The following is a 21,494-nucleotide window of genomic DNA, read 5'->3' on the forward strand; positions in this document are numbered from 1 at the left end:
TAAATCTATCATACCTTTGAAGTTGTGTGTTGAAATGGGAATTCTGCTCTTTATTCTACCTGTGCCTGTATCTTGAGAGGACTTTGGACCCTTGAGGTTCTGCCACCCAAGGAGAGTCTGAGTGAAAATCCTCGCTCCCTCCTGTGCTTTCTGGCAGGATTCAGGCAGGACAGGGAAGGGGTCTAGGAGATGGAGGGAGCTGAAGCTCATCAGGCAGTTGTGGGCTATGGCAGAGAGGAAGCTGCCCCAATCGCATGAGGAGCAGACTGTGTGTCAGAAGCTCAGAACAAGGTCTCTGTCTGTGTGTGTGCTCTAGAAAGGAAGAACTTTTATTTTGGAGCTGTTTGTTACCTTGGTGTTGGGCTCTTTCAGGCACGCATTTGCCCCCCCAAGCTGTGACCTCACTTTTGTGGGGTGTTGCTTTTAAATTGAGAATTCTATTAACTAGTACTGTGCACATCTCTACTGGAGCCATGATCATACCGTGTGGACAATATTTGTCTCCTCCTTACAGATTGCTCTTTAAAAATTATTCAGGGAATTGGGGAAAGTGAACTTCTTAACTTACCTTCAGCAGGCGGTTGTTTTGTTAAAAGATGTTTACATCATTCTTCATTTCTGCTGTTAAGTGCTCCGTTCTTTCCCTTCAGAATGCTTATGTTGTTGGAACACTAATGCATATTAATTCATTCTGTAAACAGCTACTGTTGGCCCCAACTCCAATTTCGTGTTCTTAGTTAGACTCTTTGGGGCCATCCTTTCAACACACAGAATATGAATGACTCCAGTTAAATCAGTGGAACTGTGCATTCCAGGCACCTTTTTGCTTTCTCCCATGCCATCCCTTACGTGTGCAAGGAGCTCCCCAAGTCACCACTTTGTCCTTCAAGTCCCTTAAACTGTCCTGTGCTATGAGACCTACAGCTATGAGACCAGGAGAGGTTGCAACGGTTAGGCAACTGGCATGCTTTGCCCACAGCTGAGCACGGTATCCATAGTCCTCTCATTGCTATCTTGTGCTGTCCCCCTTCCCTCATCATGTCTGTTTGTTGTTTTCACCTGTTCTCTCCCATCTTACACTTAGATTGTTAGGTCTTTGGGACAGGGACTGTCTTTTATATTTGTACAGTGCTTAGCACAATATGGAGCCTGATCTCTGATTGGAGTTCTGAGGTTCCCCTGCAATAAAAATAATAAATATAAATAATAATAAATCCTGCAAGAGTTGGGGAATAGAACTGTTTGGCCTGATTCACTTCTCATGCAAGTGTAAGCCACGAATGACTCTTCCAAAGTCAATGGAGTTTTACCAGTGTAAAGCAGATAGGAGAGGAGAATCAGGCCCCTGATTTTGAAGCCACTGTAATTGTCATGCTGGCTCCTGAAAATACAGCCTTTTGGATACAAACGATTCTTTGGGCTATTTACTGTTACTTTGGTGGTGAATAGAAAGTAACATAGTTGCTGTGCTGTGGGGAACAGACTAGTCAGTTCATCGCTCCATGGAAGCATATGGGCTGGAAGTAGGGGTGCTGTGGCAACCCCCTGGCTTGAAGTGGTTTCCATTATATGCAGGGTTTACAGGTTGGTTCAATGGCTCTCCGCACCCCCACTATACAAATCGTTCCAGCACCCTTGCATGGAAGTGAAAGTTACATTACACTACAGCTGTGCTCCCTTATCCCCCTAGTTTTAAGATCTTCCCGTTATGCTCTATATTCATGTATCTATTTGATTTCTCTGGGCCCCACCCCAGAAGAGATCTCAGCTTCCACCCAGCCCTTAACCACCCTATCTTCCCCTCATATGTCCCTATGAACCCTGCTTTCCCCAGCTTTTTCTCTGAGCTACCCACCTATGGGCACCCCAACAATCCTAGCTACCTCTCCAGTCACCTCCACATAACTAGCCCCTAGAAGCCCCCTGGATACCGCACAAGCCTTTTCCCCCATGGCTGCTTTTAAGATTTTCCCATCGCCCTGCATATTCGTATATCTATTTGTTTTCTCTGGGGACAGCAAGGAACTTTTCACAGGGACAGACAATCACATGCCCTTTCTTCTCTGCAACGTTCTAATAGGCTGCTCTAGGAGGGATTGCTCTCAGTGCATTGAACCCATCACCTCAGAGACTCTTAGCGAGCTAGTATTTACTGTGGCACACACCTCTATGCTGTGCAGGAAGCACGTGTAAGTGAATCCATGGCAGAACAGCTGGGGGTTCGGGGACATTCTGGAGATACAAAGTCTATGCTGGACTTCCAGAGCTCTTTGAGTTTAGGGGGCTCCCATGACATCTGGAATGCAGGATTGGTCCCCAGGAGACAACCACAGAAACGCCACATATTTGAAACAAAGGAGATTGGCTATCACCCATGAAATCCATGTGTAATGGTGAGCACATTCAGTAAGTGGAGGTAGATTGGCACTGGAAACAAAGAATATTCTACAATAACTTTTATTTGATTTTGACCTGTAAATTCGAAATGCCCGTCCGTCACTCTGGGTACTTTCACTGTGCTTAAAACATACAATAGCAAATGTATCCATCAAGGGAATAGAATAAAGTACAATACAATATAACCTGCAGCATATTTATAAATGACCAGAAGTAACTGGTTTCATGCTTAGGTGAGTCTCACATACATGAATGCACTAACGAACCCATATACCCCACATATTCCTGGTCATTTTTTTGAATTGTTTGTACAAAACCCACTGTAAAACTGGACTATATTGAAGCTAGGAGGAAATACTACACTCGGCAGCATAAAATGAGTTCCTGTATTGCCAGTTGGTCTTACTGAATGATCTGTCTGTGGTTTTTGTTATCAGTAAAATAAATTAAACTCTGAATCGATGAGCACTTGAATATTTAAAGGCCCCAGTGTGCAATGCGGGGATGCTGTGATCTTTAGAAGGACTGACAGCTTTCCCTCTGGCTATTAACATGTCTGCTTTATACAACATAAATGTCAGAATTGCTACTAGCCTAATTAGAGCAGTAGGTCAACCACTGTCTTTCTCTGTATAGGAGCCTGGGCCATTAGCGACATTAAAGAGAGCTTCTTTGTTGATTTTTTTTTTTCATTTTATCCTGTAATATCCTTAAAATGTTGTATTTCAGAATGTGGCATCACTGATTATAGCAAAAAGGGCTTCTATAGAGAATGGCACTGTAAAAGACAGTTTCACCCTCTACCCCCACTTTGAAAACATGAACCATAATGTATGGACTAGCTGTGATAATGACAGGCCCTTAGGTTCGACCTACATGGGCGAGGAACATTGATTTATTTTTGTTCCAAAGCAAAATGTACATTCAAAATGACAGTTTAAGCAATGGCAGCATTATAGATCCCAAGACCTATACAGAGAGACAAACATTATTTCCTTTCAACTTACTGAAGGATAAATAGTCTAGCTGTTTCAAACTATTTTCTGTTAACTTGCAAGCAAAATAAAATTGCCATAGTCTTATCCTTTCCTTACTTTAATGGAGAAATCAATTTGGTGTTTTGGGTTTTTAAGTGGAATTTAGCAGTTGTGGCTTTTCCATTTAAGATTTCGAAAACAGTGGCGCTCATATTGAATGTATGAAAGATGTGATGGCTGTTTACAGTTTAAACCATTAATTTTCTGATGGTTTCTTCAATTGCTTCTTGTGCAGTGCATGTCTTGATAGGTGAAATGGCAAGAGAAGTTAGGGGAACAGAATGCAAATTATTTAAAGCCAGCTGGGCAGGACTTTTTTGTGTGTGTGTGTGTGTGATATCATTATATAAGGTGTTGAATTTTACAGTGGACATCTTTGTGCAAAATTGCAGCATTTTTCAGTGAAGTGGGCAATATTCAAGTGCACGAACAGTGATATATAATGTTCAGATCAAAGCCTGTACACTGCAGTTGTTTCTTTGATGGGAGGATAGCAGCAGCAGGCAGGCAGATTTCATCTTTCATCAATGCTGAGTCTATCATTTCTCTTCAAAGAGAAACTTGCCATGGATCTACATGCAAGTCCTGGATAGGCCCTGACGAAGGCTGAAGTTCTGTGGGGTATGGTTCTGGTCTTTCTTTATCATGTTATCATTAGCACTCAGTTGTTTTCATTGCTCAGCCCTGAGTACCCATCCTTGATTCTTCCTGCTGTATGCTGTTACTCCCCTTTTCATATAATGTAACATGACCCCAAAATGGATTGGATTGGTTACATTCAATTTATTGAAGGCCAAATTTGCACTCACTCATACCCACAGGTAAATCTGAGTAAAGAGGCTTTGCACAGGGTGCTCTAAAGAAGGCTGAAGGAAGAAGAATCCTCTCACCTAACCCAATGGCTTGTGCTGCTACGACAAATTAAAGACATCACCAGCAGCTGGAGGCTTCTGGTGCCGAGGCTTTAGGCCTGAAGATCTGTGTAGTGGGGCATCCATTGGCCACGCCATGACACACCTCCAGTCTGAGAGACGACAGAGCCCTGTGGCATGCAGAGTGTGGGCAGGCCTGCAGCCACTGAGTGGCCTCTCTGTGGCTCACCCACTCTTGCAGTAGAAGTGTAGCATTTCCACTTAGGCCTGATTTAGGAGCTTCTGTGCCCATCCTGGGAATGGCAGCTTCAGTGCAATGTGAAGGAAGGAGAAAGGGGTGGTAGCAGCATTTGGTGGATAACAGTTATTTGTTCCGGTTCTAGCCCATTCGTATTAGCTGTTTGCAGCTGAGTATCCTTCTCCTGCATGTAGCTCAGGGCGCTCTGACTCATGTGCACATACTCTAAGCCTGCTTTATTGCCTAACTTCTGTCCCCTCCCCTTCTTATACTTAAATGCACTGTTCATTTCAGTGTTATGCTGAGGAGAAAATTAGTCCTGGATCCTTTTGCAAACTATCAAAAGTGTGTGTCTGTGTGAGATGTATCACATTCTTACTTGTAAGTTAAAAGATGAGAAGCTGAAATAGGTTAAAATCACAAGCAATGCTACAGAAGAGGCAGGGCCGGCTCTAACTTTTTTGCCGCCCCAAGCAAAACAAAAGAGCGCTACCCCGCCCAGCACCGCGCCACCCCGCCATAACACCCCCCCCACCCCCCCCCCAAACCCGCCGCCCCCCCCGAACCCCCCCCCCCCACCGAGCGCCGTGCCACCGAAACAAAAACACCATACACACCCCCAGCGCCGCTTGGCCGAAACAAAAACAACAACAAAAACACCTCGAGCGCTGCCCCGCCAAACCAAAAAAAAAACCCTGAGCGCCCCAAGATTGGTTGCCCCTTACAAGATGCCGTCCCAAGCACGTGCTTGGTCGGCTGGTGCCTGGAGCCGGCCCTGAGAAGAGGGATCTTCATTCCCCTTCCTACCTCAATCTCATTTCTGCCCCTCCCTCCTCCTACCCCCAAGCTGGCAGTTTTCTGCAGTGCTGCCTCTGTAGAAATTGAAAATCAAATGAAGGGATGTTTTCCATTTATAGGAGAGATTCATGGCTTGTTACTGTGTTCTTTTCTTTGTGGGGTGGTTGTCATTCCACGGAAACCGAAAGCTCTTGATTCCCCCAGACATACACGGTAGTTGCAGATTTATGTTGCCCTTTTCGAAAAAGATGGGCTGTTTCTGCCAAATTAGCTGTGGCGGATCTGTGGCCAGGGGCCACTCTTCAACGGGAATGGAATTAAAACCACCTCACTCATTTCCAATGGGAACCGCAGCTGTATGTTCTGCCTGGGATTGTCAAAAAAAGCCTGAGATGTTAGGCACCAAACTCCCACTGAATTTCAAAGAGATCTGAGCACCTAACTCCCATAGGCCTTTTTGAAAATCCCAGCTAAACAATAAAGGCTTGTCTGCACACAACTGGAACTGAAATCACTGCATATGGTTTAACTCAGACCGTTCATTATTTCTCTGCAGGCCTGTGTCTGGACACTCTTATTTCAGAATTAGTGTCATGATTTGATTTAATTTCAGGCAATGCAAAAATCACTTTTAATTTGGATTGAGTGTCCATACACAGGCTTTCACCAAAATAACATAAGGTGTGAATTAAAACTGATTTAGTTATTTTGGTGCCAGTTTGTATGTAGAAGTATTCAAGAGGCAAAGATTATAATCAGCTTCTTGATTTATCCCATCAAATGGCAATGTTTCTTTCTGGGCCAGAGTGTGGTGAGCATTTACTCATGTGAGTAGTCCATGTGAGTGAATAAATAAGGGTTTCGCAGTCACCATAAGTAGGTCAGCTGTACAATAGTTCCCACCCACTAAAATAGAATTGCACAGCTGGCTATATGCATCACTGTGTTCTTTTCATGTCTTCCTAACCACCCACCCTATATCATTCCATCCCTCTGAATTATTGTGAAGCTACTGTGGGAAACACAGCCCCAGCCTAGGGGGATTAGTGAGACTGGCTCGAATTCTGCTTCTCTGCTCTTCGCAGTAGAGGCAAATTTTCTATAGCAATTACATTTCAAATTCTTCTAGTGCCTGTAGCTAGATACAATTATAAATACTGATATGCAGTGTTTTTGTAGCCCTGTTGGTCCCTGGATCTTAGAGAGACAAGATGGGTGAGCTAATATCTTTCATTGGACCAACTCTCTCACCAGTGGAAGTTGGTGTAATAAACGATATTACCTCCCCCACCTTGTCTCTCTAAATACGGATAGACCTTCATCATAGAACACTGGATTTGAAACAGCTTTGATGTGCATTGTAATCGACAGCACTGCCAGGTGTGAGTGCTGTCTAGAGATAGTCGGTAGTACGCTCTGTGCAGGGCAGACTCAGAGGCAAATGCTGGAGGCACTCAGAGCACAAGGCCACTGCAGGCTCTAGCAGTGGGTTGCCATTAAACACTCCCAGACTTAGTACGTGAAGGAGGATACTTTCCCAAGGCTGGCAGGAAGGCACAATGGTTTAAGCTGTTACAATGAAGGCTCAACATTGGACGTTTCTAACTCGGGGCTACCTCCAGCTCCACTGAAATCAAGAGGAGCAAGATCAAGCCCTCAGCCCCTGGGGGCACTCCAGTACAGGAGTATAATGGTGACTGTGCTCCATGGGCTCCTCCAGTCCATCTCTGTTGTGCTGAAGGAAAAGGAAGTGACATGCAGAGTACAGAGCAGCTCAGGGATAGAGCATGTGAGGTTGGAGCAGCAGGCGGGAAGAGGCAGACTGGAAGCCGGCTGTAGACAGAAGGCAAGGGAACAGGTAGTCTGAGAGCTGGGACAAGGAGACTGGATGAAAAGCCAAGCAGGGGAGCAGACTGTGGCTGGCACATCTGGTTAACAGGCCAACATGGAGAGGCCCCCAGCAACACCACGGCCTGTTGACCAGATGTGTAGTTCAAGGCCTGTCCTGCTGTTACTGCCCCCCTGCCAGCCAAAGCCTGCTGGCCATGGTGGTAAATGACTCCAGCTGGTTCTGAGAATCTCATGGTTACCTGGTAAATAATGTATTCGCGTGGTTAAAATACTGGTAGTGAAGATAGTTTAAGAGCTATAATCCTTCCTTTGCTGTACCAAAGGAAACTAATTGTTTGGGCTTGTGAGATTGGCTGTCTGAAATATTACTGATAGGGCCCAAATCCTGAGTCCACTTACCTGGGAATATCAGGTCCCAAATTTACATGGATGATGAGCTGTCACTGTGCACATTAAGTGCTGCTTTGGCTGTCAGGAAAATAGGATGCTACTCTCCCATAGACAGATGAGACTTCCTCCCAGAGGGCATCACAAAGCAGGGAAGGTGGGTCCAGTACATCCAAGCGGGACAGTAGCTTGTGTGGCTTACACACCGGTGACTGAACTGAGGAACCTCCATAGCTAAAAGCATGAGTCTTTGTTACCTGAGCTTCAGGGCCAGACTTTGTAGCTGGACCTATATCCTCTGTGGACTGGGCAGAGAGGGGGAGACACAACCCACTAGCGTACATGGCTTGACACTGATTTAGGAGGGGAACAGTGATCCATTGGCACCATGGACATGAAGTACATATTAAGCTGGGGGTTCCCATCCTCAGCTTCACTGTGGAAATACATTTGCGTGTGAGCAGGGCCCTTTCACTTGGGCTTATCTGCGTTTTCTGAGATTATAGTTATTATTAAATATTATAGTGGCACCCAGTCCCTAATCAGAATCCGGTCCCCAGGGAGCCAGACACTGTGCAGACATACCGAACGTGATGTGCTCTGCCCCAAATAGGTTAGAGTCTAAGAATGAGTCTAAAGTCTCAAAGAACCTAACAAAGTAACACCAGGTTTTATTCTTATTTTCATTTGAAAACTGTGTGAATGTAATTCTAAGTGGGGATAAAAGTGAGAGCAATGGGCATATGTAATACACATGAATAGCTTTGTTTTTAGTTTTTTTAGGGGGGAGGGGATTGTTGAAGACTCACTTTTTTTTTTTTTTAAAACAACTATGCTGGTCAATTGATCAATTGGAACCGGTACACAGTACTATACAAGTGGCAGATGGGAGGACATAAGAAATCTTGGAAACAACTTGAGGTGGCAGTTCTTCACCTACAAGTCCTACCTGAGGTACAAAAGGTCCACAAAAAATATGCTAGGGAAAATGACAGATTCCAGGAACTGCTTAATGCAGAGCTGTAAGCTGAAAAACATTCCACACTCAAGGCCAAGATAATTTTCCGTGCGAGACGGGGAAGTTTTGTTTTCACTTATCATGTATTTCACAAAAGTGTTCTCAAAATTCACTGCCTGATTTCCAGCTATGGTTGTATTATTAAGTAAATAAAGACCATTGTTTGGGTGTTAGAAGCCAGTCATCCTAAACATAGAAAGAGATGAAACAGGCAAGGAGGGCAGAAGTATTGAAGAGAAAAGGCTTATGGCAAAAATGCAGACATTACTTTAGAAAAAGGGCTGTTTGAAACTAATGCTCCCTAACCCAGTTCCACTGCCTGTCATGACTGCAAGCTGGATTTGAAAGGGTGTCTCAGAGGTCAATGTTTTATCCATTAAGCTATAACTACCTAAACTGAGTGTGCTGTCCAAGAGATGATACAGAGTCTTGCCTGATTTGTATTCTGTTTGCACGTTGGGGAGTTGGCTTAAACAGACCAAATAACAATAAGATAGTCCTCCGATGATAACGGACCGATTATAAAGTTCACCACATGCAATTGTGCTGTGAGTTAAAGTTATTTGATATATGTAGGGTGACCTGATGACCCGATTTTATAGGGACAGTCCCAATTTTTGGGTCTTATTCTTATATAGGCTCCTATTACCCTCTACCCCCGTCCCGATTTTTCACATTTGCTATCTGGTCACCCTAGATTATATGTGATTATTTGCATGCATAAAGCAAAACCCCACATGTGTGTAAAAATTGTCTGAGTATCTGATATGAACATTCAAAGCTATGCGTGTGCACAAAAAAGAAACCCATTTAAAGTGTGTCCTGAAAGTCAGAACAATAATCAGCAAAAGAAGTGGGAAGTCAGATAGGTTTGTGTTTGTTTGTTTGTTTGTTTGTTTGTGGCCAGGGGAATGAAGACAGGTATAAGATTGTGGGGTTTTTTTTTCCAATATGTCGTCTTCAATTGGCTGTTGAAGCACTGGATGAAGAAGCAAATGTAAATAACCTACAGAATATGATTTTTAAAAACTATTAAAACATGGGAATGAACATTTTGGGCTAGTGTTATTCAGTGGTTAAAGCAAAGGACTGAGATCCAGATTAAGCTCTCTCACACTTGGTCATATACCCAAAGCTATCAACTCGTTGTGTGACTTTGGGATCAAGGTCTGATCAGCTTAAGCCAATAAGATCTCCCCATGAGATCTTAGCTCCTTAGGCCTCAGTCAGCAAAGCTGTAAAATTGACTTAGCCAAGGTGGAATTCAGTTTTATGTGATTACATTACATTTAAAAAAAAAATGTTTCCAGGGGAAATATCCCCTTCCCAGTGCTAAGTTGTCCCAGGACACAATCAAAAGTGCCATAAATAGCAACCTCTTTTTAAACTCTTAGACCCGATCCAGTGGAAATCTTTCTGTCGACCCTAATGGGCTTTGGGCATATGCTCATACCAGCACTTCTGCCACTATATGCAGGCAAACACCTTTACATTTACCTCATTCAGACCAAAATAAGAAGATCATGTACACTAAATTGAGGGTCCAAAATCTCAGCTGGCATAAATTGGTCTAGTTCCATTGACCTCTTTGGAGCTACACTCATATAAACCAACTGAAAATCTAGCCCCAGATAAATAGAACAAGAACAAAGGATTAGATTACAATTCACCATAATGCTCTCAGACACTAAACTGTCAAACCTGCCAATCCACCTAAAAAGGGTGCTCTTCTGCAGAGGCAAGCTTCTAGCCACCACAAGCCAATCATTCCCTGCCCCTCCATGTGCTCTGAGAAGTATCGCTATTGAAAAATACATTGCTATAACAATCTTATCTAAGGCTAGGCATTTATTTGGGATTGCCACTGTCCTACACGATATCCCCTTTATAACCTTGACACATTCCTTCCTAACTCTACTTCCTTCCTTAAACATTAAAGATAATTTAGCCCTCCTACAGAACATTACCTTCATTTTTATGATTATACTTTGGGGTCTGTTTTTTGTAATGAGAGGTTCTTACTCATTGGGAAAGCACTTTCCAAATTTATCAAACCCAGGCTCAATCTCTGGCAGTTTGACCTACTGTATCCCTTTTCCTTTCAGCCCTCTGCCGGGGGGCGGGAGGAGGGAACAAAACAATACAAACCACAATGAATATTCTCTCTCATTACCTTTGCAGCTCTCTCATGTCTTCATCTCAGTCTAATGTCCCTTACTTCACATGACCTAATCGTGTCTTCACACTTGATAACTGTTATACCTCACTTATCCATGCATTTCTAGAGTACTTATGATAAAAGCATTTCCATTAGTATCCAGAAGGCTGGGTCATGGTGCCCTTGCCACAATACATGGATCTTACAGATTAAGTAAAACATGATATACAGGTTACACTGCTCAGCAGTTTTGCTTCTGGTGTTGGGTAGCATTGGAAATAAGTTAAATCTAAAAATGAGCAACGATAAAACTTTCTGTAAGAGGTTCCTAGTCTCTGTTTTTTCATGATCGTAAAGTTAATATCCTTATTAGCTATTTAAATTTTTTAAAAGATAGAATCTCTTTAAATTAAAGGAAGGAAATAACACATACAGCTCACCTTGCCTGCTGTCTACAGTTGTTAAAACTATTTGTGATAACCTTATTTACTTAGGTAAACGGAAATGTACAGGGTAAAAGTGAAAGTAACTGCTGTAGACCAGATGTTCATTGACATTTGGTTCAATGTATGCAAGAATGTCTCTGGACACTCTTGTAATTAGAAATGAGTGTTAGCCAACATTCAGAACATAAATAGCTGCTCTTGAAACCTAGATCATTGTCTACCTTTTATCTGAAACGTTTTAACAGGAAAAAATTAAGTAAATCTCTTACAGAAATTAAAAGCGACAGTGCAGAGCTGGACATAAAACATTCTGTACCTTCTTAGTCCTCAACATCTAATTCGAAAAGGCAGGAAAACATTAGAAATGAGCCAAAGCCCATTGAAGTGAAAGGGAGTCTTTTTGTTGACGTCAGTTGGTTTTGGATCAGACCCATAGTGCATGGTTGTTTCTAAATAGAAATATGGAGCTACACAATTTCATCCTTAACTTGCAGGCTCTTCACACTTGGAACCACTGTTAGCTATAATGCCAGTTCTGACAGCCGAGAGATTGCAAAATTAGGCCTTTTCTTTGTACTACGGGCTAAAATGTAAACGGCAATGTTCCTTTTATATCGACTGTAAAATGTCTGACACTCAGAATCCCAAGTCCTTTCATATTTTAAGGGGAATATTTTCTGTATCATATTAAATAACCTGCAATTAAATCGTGGTGCTCCAGTTGTTATGAAATTGCTGATTTGTGGTTGTGCAATTAGCTGACTACAACATAAATGGCATTATACATATTCTGTACATGAAGTGGGAGATTATGGTCTCTGAATTGTTCCATTGCTGCTTAGAGTGGGGTCTGGGCTCATTCCCATAAGCTGCGATACAAAGGCTGAGGAGAATTTAAGGCAACCACAGAGTTAATTCCTTGTAATTCAGCATCTCTAATACAGTACTTAAATTGCTAACGTGATACAAGCTATTTGTATCATCAAACAAAATAGGCTGCCCCTTTGAAAGCAGATGAGGCCTGCTCCTGCTGTGAAGCCAATGAGAGTTTTGCTGTTTGACATACAGCGGAGCAGCATTGGGCCAGGTCTTTAATGAAGTCTTTACTTATTGGGTTTAGAAAACTTTTTGGGGGATGTATAGTGGGGTCCCATGTTGAAGTGGTTAGAGAAGAAAAAGTCCACCTACTAGTTATTCGCATTTGGGCTGGTTATAGTCCTCAGACAGCAAATGCATCTGATGATTTAACTTGACCTCATAGTTGCTTATAATGCTGTACAGTTGGAGGACGGAATGGGGATTTTTGTGTGTGAAACGACAGACATTTGTTAAAAGTGGTACTAATAGTCTCCGGATTATATTTATCATTTCACGTATCCTTCCTGACTATATATTATTTGTAACTCAGGGGTCAGCAACCTTTCAGAATTGGTGTGCCGAGTCTTCATTTATTCACTCTAATTTAAGGTTTTGCGTGCCAGTAATACATTTTAACATTTTTAGGTCTCTTTCTATAAGTCTATAATATATAACTAAACTATTGTTGTATGTAAAGTAAATAAGGTTTTTAAAATGTTTAAGAAGCTTCATTTAAAATTAAATTTAAAATGCAGAGCCCCCCAGACCGGTAGCCAGGATCCGGGCAGTGTGAGTGCCACTGAAAATCAGCTTGTGTGCCACCTTTGGCACGCATGCCATAGGTTGCCTACCCCTGTGTAACTGAAGCTCCTATTTCTCTCCCAGTGCACAGCTATTCCCTGCAGAGCTCCTCCAGGATGGTAGAGGTTGCAGTCCTGTCCCCATGCTGCATGGAGGAGCTCTCCATGGCTTCTACTGCAGCCTTTGGGCACTGATTGTGCCTGTCCCATCATTTAGTGTTGAGGTATAGACAATACACAGGGACAGAGAGCCTTTCCCTGGCTTTGCCTCCAAGTCCCCACCATACACTAGCATATAAGGAATCTCTGGGAAGCTGGGCTTTGTGAGTGTGTGGAAGACACCTTGTCCCCTTCTCTCAATCCTGCCCTTACTTGTGCAACAGAACCGTACATCATGTTGTTGTTATCGTCTTGTCCCCTGATACTCGTGCCAGGCCATGAAGTTCAAGAATGAATTCAGTCCTTTGTGAGGGCTTGAGCCAAGGTGTCAGATCTGAAGAGTGTCACTTTCCTTACAATATTACATTCAAAAGCATGGGCTATATCTCTGTTGATTTGCATTCCTGTGGAGTGCCCTGTCTGCAATCTCACAATAGTAGGTGTTTTTTCTGAGATGCTTGGATATTAATCACAGGATTTTTTTTATCTGTTGACCATTTATGTCAGCTAATATTTTCTATGATAGGGCATCAATATCCTCAGCTATTGTCATTCTTACCTGAATTTCCGGTCTTCCAACTTTGGCCAAATCATCAGCTACCTCACTCCTATATATACCAACGAGTGATGAAATCCATTGAAAACTCAATCTATTGCCTTGCATTCTGATCCTCTTAGCCTCCTTATGAATTGTATCGTTGGTAGTGTTCTGGTTTCTCTTGCAAAAGGACACAGAGGGGGGAGGATGTCTGAGGAAGAGCAAGTACACCTCCTCGAAAGCTGCATAATTCAGCTCATTAGAAAGATGTTGGGGGTGCTTTATCTGCCAAATGTTTGCCTAATTTTTAAGTAATTATTTTGGGTGCACACTAAGGTTGAAATCCAGGCCTTGTTTAAGTCAATGGCAGAATTCCCATTGACTTCAGTGGGACCAGGATTTCACCCTAATTTAATAGCCTCTGACAACTACTGATGTGGAGCTGGCATACTATGTAGGCACAATAGCTTCTCTGTCACATTATCAATTAGCATCTTATTAAATATTTAGAAACCTCCTAATACTAAACAAGTAGATCATATTATACCCTCAATTTTTTATTTTTTTACAGCTCCCTTTGAAGTGAAATGAAGGTTCTGTGGAATGTGGGGAGACTAGAGCCCTGAAAGACTTGTTGTGCATTTTTTACATACAGGGCTAATGGTTAGTGGACAAAGAATTTTTGACCCATCTGCACATGTAATGGATGCAAATCTGGGAGCATGAGAAAAAAATGTTCTTATATATTTATATATGACTAACAGCTGTGAAATGAGTTTTGCAAATCTGGATCTATGTCTATGTATATTTGTGCATACTTTATGCAGCATTCATGCATATATTGTGCATACAATTTTTCAACATTTATTAGTGTGTCATTTTAGTAGTGAATTCTCATGCCTATTAATTATGCTCTCCCTAAATGAAAGACGTTAGTCTATGCAAATACTTCCTTTTACTGTTTGCTCATTGTAATGGGTTTCTTTTTAAGATAAATAATAAAACTTAAATATGAAACAACAAATACGTACACATAAAAAAGTATTTCAGATGGTCTGAAATATTGTGTTAATTGTGGAAAAAGAGTGTTTTCAGCTTGTCTTCTTTCAAATAGTTCATGGATAGTAGAGTTTATTTCGGATGAGTGAGTATAAGAGTCTTGTTGTGCATTCAAACCCAGGACATCTTAAAGTGCTTCTCTTCTTCATTCTTAAGGAATTAAATGGTTTTCATATCTTGACATGATGTATCATTTTGAGGCTGAGACAGTAATCTATCTAGATTCAGTCGATAGCTCCTAGAACTGATAGCATATCATACATCTCATCTGAAAACCATGCGTGGCTTGCTGATGCAGCTTTCTCTCAAAGAAACACAAATACAGCACCTCATCCTCCTTAGAATAGTATCCCACAGTTAATATGTTCAGTAGGCGTGTTGCTAAAAAGGTTCCAGTGATATTTATACCATTGCAGCTAAGACTAGGCTCTTGCGTGCAAGAAATCCTGATCTTGCAGAGATCTAAACCGATTGTTTTAGACATATGTTCATCTAGCGTTCAGTCCTTGTTAGGTCCGCATAGACCTAGATCCTATTGTACTTTGTCCCAAGGTGATATTTCCTTCACAGTACTCTCTTTCTAGTCCAAATCCATCAAGGCATTTTAGCAGTGCAAATGAATGATTAGAGATACTTCTGCTGGAATAGATTTCAGAGCAGTAGCCGTGTTAGTCTGTATCAGCAGAAACAACAAGGAATCCTTGTGGCACCTTAGACTAACCAATTCATTTGGGCATAAGCTTTCGTGGGCCAAAACCCACTTCATCAGATGCATGGAGTGGAAAATACAGTAAGCAGAATATATAGTATAGCACATGAAAAGATGGGAGTTATCTAACTAAGTGGGGGGGGGGCGGTCAGTGCTAACGAGCCAATTCAATTAAGGTGGAAGTGGCCTATTCTCAACAGTTGACAAGAAGGGGTGAATACCAAGGGAGGGAAAATTACTTTTGTAGTGCTAACGAGGCCAATGCAATCAAGGTGGCCCATTTCCAACAGTTGACAAGAAGGTGTGAGTATCAGCAGAGGGAAAATTACTTTTTGTAGTGACCCATCCACATACATGACAGAGGAGTATTGCTGGCATGTACATTGGCTAAACCAGACAGTCTCTACACAAAAGAATAAATGGATACAAATCAGACATCAAGAATTGTAACATTCAAAAACCAGTAGGAGAACACTTCAACCTCCCTGGACACTCAACAACAGACTTAATAGTGGCAATTCTTCAACAAAAAAAAACCTTCAAAAACAGACTCCAACGAGAAACTGCAGAACTGGAATTAATTTGCAAACTGGACACCATCAAATTAAGCCTGAAAAAAGACTGGGAGTGGATGGGTCATGTGGGAGTGGCCTCAGCACTACAAAAGTAATTTTCCCTGCCTTGGTATTCACCCCTTCTTGTCAACTGTTGAGAATAGGCCATTTCCACCTTAATTGAATTGGCTCATTAGCACTGACCCTCCAGTTGGTAAGGCAACTCCCATCTTTTCATGTGCTATACTATGTATTCTGCCTACTGTATTTTTCACTCCATGCATCTGATGAAGTGGGTTTTAGCCCATGAAAGCTTATGCCCAAATAAATTTGTTAGTCTCTAAGGTGTCACAAGGACTCCTCATTGGTTTTTTTTCTGCTGGAATGTATACAGTAGTGATTAATTAAATTAATTTGGCACTTGGAGTCAGCACTGGATTTTATTCCACTTGCTGTCACTGATTTACTGTGTGACTTTGGGCAAATCGCTCAGGGCCTGGTATTTTGAGGAGCTGAACACCTACAACTCCAGTTGAAGTTAGCTCAGCACCTCTGAAAATCACACCCTCAAAGTGCAGCTACAGTCTGCTTTCTCTTACTCAATGGACCCAATCACTGTGTATATTAAGAGTCAAAACTGCTTATTTTTAGCAGGAAAATTAAGTGGGGACTGAGTTTGAGCCTCTTTCCCCTCCACTCCCAGGCATTTGGCAGCTAGCCTAAAATAGTTTTGCGAGAGACCTGACCTGTGCCTATGAGATCAGAGAAATGTAAATGTGGCATAGAGCCACCTTTGCTCCAATCCCCTCCAGACTTGTACTGAGCACAGCACAGCCACTTTGGTGACTTTGGCACAATTATTTTGTGATTTGGGTCAATAATTATTTAGAGAAATTTTTCAAGCCAGGCCCCTAAAACATACAGTGGAATGCTGTTCATGCAGTGACAGATTGTATAGCAGTGATATGAGCAGTGTATGAACTATATTTACTTTTGAGGAACATCCACTTGTTCCTAAATTGAACAAAGGTTCTTAAATTTCTGAGAAACGGGATTTTCAGTTTAGACTGTTCTGCACTCCGCCTACAACCTTTGACACAAAGGGACAATGTCAACAGGCTATGGCCAAATCTCAGTCTTCAGAAAAGTGTTTTTATAAAAGTTAATATGAAGAAAAATGTTTTCATGAGTTATTTTTAAATGTCAATAAAAAAGTATCTTGTTGGGATGTAAACATCCCTCTACAGGGTTTACAACTCCAACATTGCAGCCTTGTGCTAATATACTGCATGAGAATCAGAAAACGAAACTAATTAGACATTGACTGAAAAGAAACGTGAAACTGGCTACATTATTTTTATAGTCCTATTGACTGACATGCAGAAAATAATCAACATAAATAGTGAAAAGTAAGCTATATTTTATAAATTTTCTTACGGCAGTGCTTAAGGGCCAAGCAAGAATGGAGTCCCATTGTGCTAGGCACTGTACAAACACAGAATAGTAAACAATCCCTGCCCTGAAGAGCTTACAGTTTAAATAGACAAGATGGGCACAGGGTGAGGGAAGGGATATAACACACAAGCAGAGTGAACAATGTGATGGCAGCCAACATCATGTTAGCATTTTTGGGGGGAGGATGGGATTTCTTAGAGGGGATCAACTAAATGGAAAGAAACAGGAGGGGAAAGGGACAAGAAGGTAGGAAGCACAGCTGTGGTGTGAATCTGAGGTGAAGAGACTGTGAAGGAAGGGGTAGGAGAGGTTGGAGCAAACAGCCAATCAGCTCAGGGAGGAGAAAATCCAGTCAAAAAATTGGGTGTAATAATCTGTTACTAGAGACCCAGGTAAAGCCATAAAAAACACTCTCTTCATATATTAATCTAGTGGTGCAAGTCTACCCCCCTGAACTTGGTGACAGAAACACCTGCTGCAGTGAGACATTTAGGGCATGTCTACACTGACAGAGTTACAGCGCTGGGAGTTACAGCGCTGCTCAGAGAGCGCTGAAGGGAAACAGCTGTTGTGTGTTCACACTGTTAGCTGCCTGCGCAATAGCGTGTTCACACTTGCAGCGGTATTCGGAGCAGTGCACTCTAGGCAGCTACCCCACAGAGCATCTCTTCCTCTTCTGCTGCTAAGAGTTGTGGGAAGACAGAGGGGGTCGTGGGGCATCCTGGGTCCTGTCCCAGTACCCTGTGATGCATTGCTTCGCATCCCAGCAATCCCTGTGCTTCCATCCGCATTTGGCGCCATCTTTCAACAGTTTGTGTATTGCGCGCCCTGCCTCTTCAGGCTGCGGGAATGGATCCCGAACTGCTGACCAATATGCTGTTCGCTCTGACCAACACGTCCCGAGTGGCAGTGGAGTTATTCCTTAAACTATAAAGGCAAGAGGAGTGTGACATTGATCTCGCCACGGAAAGTAGCTACGACATGAGATTGCTTGTGGCATTCACGGAGGTGCTGACCACAGTGGAACACTGCTTTTGGGCTCGGGAAACAAGCACTGAGTGGTGGGATCACATCGTGATGCAGGTCTGGGATGACGAGCAGTGGCTGCAGAACTTTCGGATGAGGAAAGCCACATTCATTGGACTGTGTGATGAGCTCGCCCTAGCCCTGCGGCACAAGGACACAAGAATGAGAGCTGCCTTGCTGTTGGAGAAGCATGTGGCGATTGCAGTGTGGAAGCTGGCTACTCCAGACTGCTACCGATCGGTCGCTAACCAGTTTGGAGTGGGAAAGTTGACCGTTCGACTCGTGTTGACGGAAGTCTGCAGGGCCATTAATCACATTCTGCTCCAAAAGATCATGACTCTGGGCAGCGTGCATGACATTGTGGATGGCTTTGCACAAATGGGCTTCCCTAACAGCGGAGGGGCGATAGATGGCAAACATATTCCAATTCTGGCACTAGACCACCTAGCCACTGAGTACATTAATTGCAAGGGGTATTTATTATTGGTTCTCCAGGTGCTTGTGAATCACGATGGGCGTTTCACAGACATTAACGCAGGCTGATCCGGAAAGGTGCCTGATGCACGCATCTTTCAGAACACTGGCCTGTTCAGGAAGCTGCAAGCAGGGACTTTCTTCTTGGACCAGAAGATCACCATAGGGGAAGTCGAAATGCCCATTGTGATCCTGGGAGACCCCGCCTACCCCTTAATGCTGTGGCTTATGAAGCCGTACATGGAGCAACCTGACAGCAGCAAGGAGCGGTTCAATGACAGGCTGAGCATGTGCAGAATGACTGTTGCATTTGCTTTTGGCCATTTAGAAGCCCGCTGGTGCTGCCTCTATGGGAAGCTGGACCTGGCCAATGACAACATTCCTATGCTTATAGCTGTGTGCTGTACGCTCCATAATATTTGTGAAGGGAAGGGTGAAAGCTTCACTCAGGGCTGGACTGCAGAGGCTCAGCACCTGGAGGCTGAGTTTGAACAGCCAGAGACCAGGGCTATTAGAGGGGTGCAGCGCAGGGCCATAAGGATCAGGGATGCATTGAGGCAGCAATTTGAAGCTGAAAGCCACTAATATTTATTGCTATTCTCGGGAGTGTAGTGCTTGTAATGGTAGGAGATGATTGGTGCAGATGATGCAATATGTGGGCTTAACATATTGGATGTTGCTTTGCTGGGCTCTTAAGATATCTTGCTGCTGAGGGTCAGCAGGGAATCAAGGGAGGGTCTTCTCCAAGACTGCGGTTTCCGCCCTGGCCCCTATGCCACTTGCCTGTGTGCAGCAATGGTCACCCTGCCCCCGTGACATCACAGTGGCATGGGAAAGTTACCATTAATTGGGCAAGAAACAAAGCAGCTCTGCCGAAGAACCTGTGGCAGCAGATTGCCCAGTATCTCCAGGAGAGTTTCCTGGAGATCTTTGAGGGAGATTCCTGTGAAGTGAGGGAGTCAATCAACAGCCTGTTCCGCCGCTCAGACTAGGCATGCGGTGGGAGACAAGCCTGCTTTCTGCAACCCTCCTGCCCCCAACAACTTGCTTTAGCGATTCCCAAAATCAAATCCACTTACCAGGGGCCTCCTCTCCTGTTTGCGCTTCGCCAACATCCAACAGCTGTGACTGGCTAGCATCCTCTGGGGTAGAAAAGAGCTCCTGGCTGCATGCATCTCTGGCCTCCGAGTCATCCTCTGCGTCTGGGTCCCCCTTCCACTCCACATCTTCATCCAAGATTTCCTCCTTCTGGCTCAGTTCACTTTCAACTGGCACGTGACCAACCGAAGTCTCTCTTTGCAGTGGAGGTGGGGTCGCTGCCAAGTATCATGTCCAGCTCTTTGTAGAACCGGCAGCTCGTGGGCACAGCACCGGAGCAGCAGTTTGCCTCCCGCACCTTGTGGTAGGCGTTCCGCAGCTCCTTCACTTTGACCCTGCACTGCAATGTGTCCCTGTCATGGCCCCTTTCTGTCATGCATTGTGAAATCTGTCTGTAGGTATCGTAATTCCTGCGGCTGGAGCGCAGCTGGGATTGGACAGCCTCCTCTCCCCAAATGCTGATGAGGTCCAGCAGCTCGGCATTGCTCCAAGTGGGGGATCGCCTGGTGCATGGAGCAGGCATGGCCACCTGGAAAGATGCGCTGAGACCACTGCATGCATCACCAAGCAAACAGAACGGGGACTTGAAAAATTCCAAAGGAATTTATGGGGTGGGAATGACGGATGGTCACCTGAGGGCAGGGCAGTAGAGTTCAAACCGATGACCAGAGAGTCGAGAACAGGCATTGTGCGACACCTCCTGGAGTCCAGTTGCAACGCTGTAATCGACCACAGTATCTACACTGCCACCGGAGCGCTGTAGCCCCAGCGCAGAAAGCTCTACACCTCTTGTTGGGGCAGCTTTTTTACAGCTGTGCAGTTTCTGCGCCCTAAGGGGCTTGGTAGTGTGTACACCTCGGGAGTTGCAGCACAGCTTTACTGTGCAGAAACTTGCCAGTGTAGACAGGGCCTAAGTAGATGATGTCTCTTGCTACACTGAGCATTGTTGAAATCAATCTGTCCCTGCTGTGCCAGCTATGAAATTGCTAATGTGTTTGTTTGCACACCTTAGGTGGCTGAGTAGAATGGGTGAGTTATTTCACCTTCTGATGAGCAGTCTCCTAAGGAGTCCTTAGGATCAGTCTCATTAGCACAGACTCCAAAGTGCTGCCTTCCCCAGTATTGTTTGTACTTGAGGTTACATACTGCCGTAGTGATAATGCCAAGCATGACTGCTGTGTTCCCAGTGAGCTTTAAAGCCCTTTGGAGCCGGGCAGTTTGTAGTAATGGTTTATAAGGTTGTCTTGACACAGTGCCAGAGTTATCCAGAGGAGGGGGGAAACTGATCAGAATATGTAGGCAAGGTAAGGTTTTATTTTATGAGGCTGTGTAGAGCAGGGGAATAATTCATTAGCAATATGACCCAGTGGGTTGTTTGTGTCTTGCAGGAATAGCTCTGAGAATCTATCATGGAGATGGGCAAACTACGGCCCACGGGCCAGAGCCATTTTAAGCCGGCCCGCGAGCTGCACTAGCAGCTCGGCCCCCCTCTGGCCGGGGCGCTGGGTTGGGGCCGGACCATGCGGCTCGGACCCGCTCCGGCCGGGGCGCTGGGTCGGGGC

At 43.8% G+C, this 21,494-nt stretch overlaps 1 protein-coding gene across 5 annotated transcripts in view; it reads left to right on the forward strand.

Annotated features, from left to right (window-relative positions):
* EVL (Enah/Vasp-like) overlaps positions 1-21,494 on the forward strand; it is a 213,900-nt gene that overhangs the window by 76,699 nt on the left and 115,707 nt on the right. The window contains exon 1 of one of the 5 annotated variants that reach the window (XM_024196457.3): positions 14,202-14,220. The exons of the other annotated variants lie outside the window; for them this stretch is intronic. The gene's annotated coding sequence lies outside the window, so the exon portion shown is untranslated. Of the gene's footprint in view, positions 1-14,201; positions 14,221-21,494 lie in introns of those variants that run through there. 5 annotated transcript variants of the gene reach the window in all.

Source organism: Terrapene carolina, unplaced genomic scaffold, assembly GCF_002925995.2.
Source record: "Terrapene carolina triunguis isolate 2854851 unplaced genomic scaffold, T_m_triunguis-2.0 Scaffold96, whole genome shotgun sequence".
NCBI lineage: Eukaryota > Metazoa > Chordata > Testudines > Emydidae > Terrapene > Terrapene triunguis.